General features: G+C 39.0%; 1 protein-coding gene across 3 annotated transcripts in view; it reads right to left on the bottom strand.

Moving 5' to 3' along the window:
- The window catches only part of LOC139151580 (FAD-dependent oxidoreductase domain-containing protein 2-like), an 86,499-nt gene extending 78,655 nt beyond the window's left edge, over positions 1–7,844 (bottom strand). Inside the window, exon 1 of one of the 3 annotated variants that reach the window (XM_070724480.1) lies at positions 7,671–7,844. The gene's annotated coding sequence lies outside the window, so the exon portion shown is untranslated. The remainder of the gene's footprint in view (positions 1–7,670) is intronic. The other 2 variants (XM_070724481.1, XM_070724484.1) reach the window with 2 other exon arrangements.
- Between the last annotated feature and the right edge of the window lie 5 nt (positions 7,845–7,849).

Here is a 7,849-nt window from a genome sequence, read left to right on the forward strand (position 1 = left end):
GCCGTGACGCTTCAGATTTTTCCCGACACCCTTGATTGACAGCCCCGCTTAACAGCTCAGTGTATAGGTGTTGAAAAACACCGACCGAGCGGCACATCAGTGGCCGCCACTTTGATCATGTTGATCGTGATCGAGCGCTGTGTCAATGGCCGTTAAGTTACCGTGCACACATGGGGCCGGGTTACGGTGATGCCGTGAAAATGTTTTCAGTTGTTCCAATCGTTGATTGTGCTATCTCTTGCTTTGTGCATCGATCTTTGACACTCTCAACAAACTGCAAGCTTTCTGTAGTGTTGTATAAATGATGTATTTACAACGTCTGGCCTGAGGGGTCATTTTGGTTTCGTCTCGTCTCGTCTCGGTCCGGGTTTTGCGACTCGCTCTGTGTCTATGCTTTAATTACAGCCTATAATATAGGTTTACACAAAACTAGCTGTGGGTCCATAGCTGTGGTGTTTTCAGACAGGATTCCTGCCTTTTACGATTTTAACCCTGCCACCAGGGGTTAAAATCGTAAAAGTCAAAACCAGCCCGTAAAAGGCAAGAATCCCGTCTGAAAACACCACACCTATGGACCCACAACTAACCAAAACCTGCCCTGTCATTTAATGGTTTTGAAAACAAGTGTTGGTGGTGTTTTGCTGTTTGCGTCACCACAACATGACATGCTTATAGACTCTATACTAAACCTTGATACTAAACCGTGGTGATGTCAAGCCTCAAATGGCTATCAGATGCCACAATGTAGATTTGTTTGTTCACCTGGGCATTTTGCTAGTTGGCAGAAGAAATCATCAATAAAAAATGCATAAAATAAGTGTCTTTACTCAAGAATGTTAGCTTTACAATTTATTCCTACACTAGACAATTATACAACGGATAGTGATACGTTCTATTTAGTTCACAAACCAAAATATTCTGAGGAACAGAAGTATTAATTATTTTGGTTACACAGTTTGCTATGGATGTATTTTTTTCCTGAACACTGTCTAAACAACCCTGGAATGACCTCATACACAGAATAAACCATACACCCTGGAGTGTACTACGTACACTATCAATGTGAGAAAAATCTAGTGAAATATACTGGTATAACGTACTGTCAGCTATACTAATGTTGTACTTTCATGTACCAATCCCCTTGGCTACATAACATATAGCTCTGTTTCCTATACAGAGTGCTGTTTTGGCCTTGACTATGACCTACAGCTCTGACTCCGGCCACACAGGAAATACATGTAGCTGACCTTGGGCTTCAGAGCTAATTTATATTGATCAAGTACAGCAATTAAATTGTTAAATACTAATATCAAAGAATGATGGGACTATGTTGTTTAACTCTTCACACAGCTACAGTCCATACAGCTACTAAAAGCAGAGGCTTCAAAGCTATTAATTCAGCCAGATAAAATTGATTGACTTTCCATGGCCTCAACCTCAGCATTGAATTGATTAATTAACTGTCCATCGGCTCAACCTTGGCTGACACAGATCACATTTACTTAATTCTCTTGGATCGATGCTAATTGCATGGCGTTGTACTTCATGGCAAATAGAATGGATAAATTCCCTTATATACCGGTACAACATATATCTCAAAGAGCTACTGAAAATACAGGCCACTGTAGACTGCATGACCTCTTGACAAACTGAATACTACAGACTCTAGACATTTGGATATGATGAGGGGAGCAGAACTACATTGTGTACAGTCTGTATTTCACGAAGAGAGCAACAACATTACGTCAATACAATGTAGTTACAGGTAATGGAGTTTACTTTAACTTTAAGTTATACATTAAATTGAATGAGCGGATTTAAGTACTGTAAAGACACCAACTGCTCACTGGCATTAAATTTTACTGTTTTCACTGATACATGAAATCCATCGAATTTAATTCCAGTCAAAAAGTTTTTCAATTTTGGGGGTTTTTTTAATGACAATACATTTAATTGTTTTACTGACTAATCTGCAAATTTAAATTCAAGTGAAAAAATGTCTCAATTCTACAAAAATGAATTTAAATCTCAATGAAAATTGATTTCTCAGAACATAACAAACACTATCAGGATATTGTTATTTAATCAAACCTATTAATTTGCTGCAACCTAATTTCAATTAAAACTTGGCTCTTCCTATTAAATGCTTATAGCTGGAACAAAAGATATACAAGGCAAGGCAGAATGCATTAGTAACCATCCATTCTTGCATAAAAATGACAACTTTACCATATTAACTATGAATGGTCAGTGAAAAGTTGTCAAAAGAGCCAAAAGCTCATCAAAGTGAAAATTGTTTAGAGAGGCTTACACTTGGTCTTGAGCCACTTTATTCTCTACGCTTAAAACTTAAAGTCAAAGCACACTATTTACAAAGAATGTAAAACGAACCCTTATCTACATTTCAAACCCAAATAAGCAGACTTTATTACAAACTAATTGCCATAGTCATTAGCAGGTACATGTACTTTAGTTCCGTACAGTATTTGCAAATTCTCTTTACACATCTGCTGCATGTGCAAATTTTTATTGCATTTTATTTAAAAAAACAGAAATGGTCGAGTTATAATTGTGAATCTAAAATACACAACCATTTACTGAGTTTCACAGATTTACACAACATGCACATAAATCTCACTGAAAAAGAGACCTGGTCAATTTGAGAGCCTGCCCGGAGTGTATAGCAGAGTCTGGGCATTTCGTTGAACGCACCTGGGCATTCCTTGAAATTGCCTTCCAGACGCTGCTTCCTTATTAGATTTGCCATCCAATACATGGTAATTTACAAAGGATGGATTCCTATTGGGAAAAACGGTAGCAATTTTATCCGTCGGTCCCCATGTGAACACGTTCTGGATGAAATTCACTTTAGAAATCAAAGCCCCGAGCAGTCGGTTGTGTTTGCTGATTGATTGTCGTCAACTGCCTGTGAAATGGCAAAGCAAGACCGCTTTAAAACCTGTTTTTTTCCGAGAGGCTGTTCCACATCTGATCACGTCCCTACAGACAGTGAGATGGTGTATTACCTTACCTACATGTGTGCTGATGAGCTCAGGAACAACTACAACTTCAAGCACTGGAGAAATCTCTTCTCAGAAGCTGAAATTCGCCTTGAAAAACTGCACAGGGCATTTTTCTTTGCGCACTGATGAAAACATATGAATGTGTGACTGGAACAGGCCGTAATGACAATTTATTGCTTATGGGATGACAGTAAAGAGCACATTCGTAGATTTGAATGATGTTGTGTTAGTATGCAAATCGTTAAAAATCATACAAAAAAACTGAAAATTACGGACATCTTCCCCACTTAATCTAATTCTCAATTTCTCCATGCACTGTTGGTCTTCAAGCTGCACTAGGGCGTGATAATTCTGTACCCATTAAAACATTTTCACACTCCCATTCACAAATGTGTGAGCTCAGCCTGGCAATTTACTCATAACATTTGGCTCCTGCGCAAGACTTCACAGAATCATCAACATTACGTGACTCTGTCTCTGCCAGAATAAAACGAACTTGCAGCCAGAATCTGCCCACACTAGGGCTTCATCAAAAACTCAAAGATCATGCACCCCACTTAAAGGGCAAAAAAATCACGGCTGAGAAAATTCTTTAGAACAATTTTAAGATTTGGAATGCTCAAACAATCAGTCATCTCTGCAATACACTCACAGGCAAAATTTATGCAGCTGGAGACCTTATAATGTATATATCCTTTTCACATATACCCAAATAAAAAAATATGTGCGTTTGCTGGTAACCCGACCAACCCTAGACATTGTTTTTTGCCTTTTCAAATTCTCTAAATTTCACCATATTCACAGGTGTCAGTCAACAAAAATAAAAATTTCCTCAGCCCTAACTAGCCTATAAGTTTCGGAGACATATTACCGGAAACACATTCTTTTACTATTTGGCAAAAACCTCCTGTAGTTTCTTAAAAATGACCTATGCATGCATGTTACTACATTGATATAAATACAGTGACCCTACTTACCGGTATTTATGTTTACATAAGCCTATTCCATACTTCAATGCAACAGTGTCTCCTCTTGGACAGAGCAAGAAATCAAAACTTATTTGTTGAATTAAACACATTCCGGGATTTCTTGTTTCTATAATTACATTAGGACAACTTGGTTAATCTATATAGATAGTTAATTTTTTTCTGCAAGAAAGAAATCAAAGGTTATGTGTTAGAGTAAAAGGTTTACTTTTGGATTTTTCTGGTGCAATGGGTAGACTTTCTGTAATTAGATCTTGGACATGTATGGTTTTATCATAAAGCTTACCACCTGTCATATTGTTTAACAAATGGTACACAAAATGGCGAAAAAAAATTACATGATATGCCATTCGTCATCCAAGATTGAACGCGCAATTTTGTTCATATCAACTGTTGTTGCGACTGAAATTGTTTGTACCATGAGAAAAAGAGTAAAAGAATATCATTAATCATGCAGGACACCCTAAATTTATTTGGAATCTATAATTTTGTTTGAATTGGATAGACATACAGATCCAAGTGCAGACGTAGCATCTGAGGAAGCTCAAGAGCGCACTGGTTTTGGTTGTGTGCAGTAGAAAGATGTAAATTGGACTTCAAAATGGTCTTCTTTAATTTCATCAGATAAGGCCAACTTTCGTCAGCAGGAATTCTAAGATACTGTGCACTTGAAAAGTTTTACAAGCTCTGAAGACCAATGCCCAATGCCCTTGGTCTGGTTAATGATGTTTTCATACATGTACGCTGTGATCTCCAAATGCCCTGTGGACATGTTGGGTTATAATTACTGGTGAAATAGCACAAACTGGGGATTCACACAATTCTTTGGATTTAACCTAAAATCAAAGGACATCTGAATGCAATTTACATAAAGCATATCATGGAGCAACCTTGACCAATGGAAGTGGTAACCTTAGCTCCTTCACTTCACAGTATTGCTAGTATATGTCAGATTAACGATAGGGTTGTATCAAAATTTAAAATTTGAGGGTTTAAAGTAAAAAAGCATTACAAGACATAGTGTGGCTCAATTCACACGGTCAAACTGCCTTTCAAAAATGTACTTACAATGTATAAAGCTATAGACAATAGAGGGGACAACAGACCTCTTCCCCTCTATTGTCTATGTGACACTGAGGGAATCTTCCATGTTAGGTTTGTCTGCAAACTATTCACCGGCTTGTTTCCTGGTGAGTTAATGAAATTCCGAGTATGTGGATCTCTACCAATAGGACATTCAGGTATCATGATTTCATGAATTCCCAATGCACTGATACCTTTGGACAACTTTTGGACAGTCTTTTCACATGTCATTTCACATAATTTCTTGACAAAGTCCCCAGAAGTACATTGACATTCACAGCCCTTAAATTCCAGGGCCCTTACAGTGTATCTTATAATACTGTTCCTGTAATGTGTAATTTTGAAATCTGTTGTCTTCTATTCCTTTTCCTATGTTTGGAATTTTAAAGCAAATCTCCTGCTCCAGGGAACATAGCAATCTCAGACTACTGTTGCTTGTTTATTGGCCAAAAGTTCCTTTAGCCCCCCCCCCCCCCCCTCCCGGAAATCACTTTAATCATGGACTTTCCTTGGAAGAAGCACAATTAAAGCCCCAATAGCTGCAAATTACATGCATTGTTTTCATGATTTTATTATCAAACGGTCAACCAATGTTAGTTCATGTAAACGTGCTGACTGAAGGACATGCATAGACGTATCACTGCTGCCTGTTTTGGATCGCGCCCCCATCATGCCCATAGAAAAGTACAAAAAATGCAGTATTTTGTGCATACACATTGTAATCATCGAAGAAACAAACATGATGCCATTTACTTGAATGCACCCACACAATGGCCGACAGTATGTTGTCACAATCTTATTTTCTCTGTCCCATGATTGGTTTTCGAAAATGGCAAGAAATCTAAAATGATGGTGAAACGTTTCAAATTTACATGCCACTTTCAACACTTACGAGTGTTATACACCCTTTCAGTCTTAAACAAGTCTTTTTCAAAGAAACCTCTCGGAAAACACTGAATATTTTGAGATCAGTTTATTACACATTCGCAGCTATTGGGGCACATGAAATACAACTTTTGGAGCAGGGGGTTTTAGAATTAGGGCTCGGGTTACTTTTACGGAAATTATTTTGGTGTTAGGGGGCTAAAGGAACTCTATTCATTTGTTGTTTGCTAATAAATTGGAGAACATTATTTGTTGTTGCTTTTGTTGTTATTGATGTTGTTGCTGTTGCGAATACATGTAACAACACACATAACAACGGTCAGATTATAAAGTTCCCTGTGATTAGTGACCGTGAGATAAACACGATTGCCTAACCTTGACAGCCACCTTCAGGTAACCTTCAAAAATTCTGTACAAATACGTACATGTTCAACAAGATACAGGTAGCCAGCATTGTTTTTCCAACAGGAACAGGGAAACAATATTTCAGGAAAGGCTCCGGTTACATAAGAGGTTAGACCGTACGGTTGGACCGTAAAAAGAACTTTCAAGCCGACATCAATGAGAATAAATAGCTAAACAAGAACTGTAATTTTTCAGTGGTTGGTCCACAGGCGCCATATGGACCGGGTATTTTGTTAAAGTGTAGTTTATGCTACTTCGTAGTCAGGCTACGTATCATGATCAGTACGTCGGAACGTAGCATAATTAAATCTCACAGCATAAACTACACTTGAACAAACTACTCGGTCCACATAGCGCCTGTGGTTGGTCTATGCCACTATCACTAAATTCGCTGCTGAGCGAGCTTGGAAGTTGGAATATAGCGTATCAACAGTTCACTGGATGAGTTTTCAACTGGGAAAGTCGAACGCTGGTAATACTTATTCAAAATACGCATGTTCTCTTTTCCATCGACAACCAGGAAGTGGTTAATATTTGCATCAGCGACTCCAATACTACAGCGGAAAGTTACTTAGAGTTCACAAGCATGAACTTGCATGCGGGGTCCAGACACTTCGCACCAAAACCAGTTCGCCCCACACAACTTCGTCCCAAAACCATTTCGTACCAAAACCACCTCGTCCCAAGTACTACTTCGCCCAACCCCACTTCGCCCCAAGTACCACATCGTACTAAAACCACTTCGCCCAAAGTATAGTACCGTCAACTCGTCCTGAAACAATGATGTTACGACGTATCATAAGGTTGTTTTTACCTGCAACTTGGAAGCATTAATGTGTTAGGACATTTTGGCTACCACGAACCATTTATTGTTGCATGAAACCATAAACGATAGAATAAGAAAATAGAAACACGCAAATGCTACAACTCAGGTGCCTTGCGCGGAATTGCACGATGTCAATTTCGCGAAATGCGTACACTTTCAAGATTTTAGTCCCAGGATGACAGAAAGGTGGTTATTTTCAGCTTTACCAGTTAGCGATACGTTTAGGGCAAAGTGGTTAGGGGACATGACTTTTGGGGCGAGGTGGGTTTGGTACGAGGTTGTTTTGGTGCGAAGTGGTTTGGTGCGAAATGGTATGGGACGAGATGGTATGGTGCGAAGTGGTTTTGGTGCGAAGTGTCTGGGAACCCTTGCATGCTTGCGTCAAACTTTTTGGCAAAGCAGCCTAAAGAAAATTTCGACAGAACTGTCATTTTCAGTGGAATGACATGAGATCGTACTTACTTCTTCCTTACACTGTGCCATACATTTCCTCGTTTCTTCTGGCAACCCTTGGGGTCAACTGGAGTTGCATATCAACGACATATAAATCGAGAGCCGGATCTTATGAAACCGGAACTGGCAGGCGCTTTACGCGGTACAGACAATACATTGTACTGCACTGCCGAGTCCGAATCACGCAG

This window comes from Ptychodera flava, chromosome 15 (genome assembly GCF_041260155.1).
Source record: "Ptychodera flava strain L36383 chromosome 15, AS_Pfla_20210202, whole genome shotgun sequence".
Taxonomy (NCBI): domain Eukaryota; kingdom Metazoa; phylum Hemichordata; class Enteropneusta; family Ptychoderidae; genus Ptychodera; species Ptychodera flava.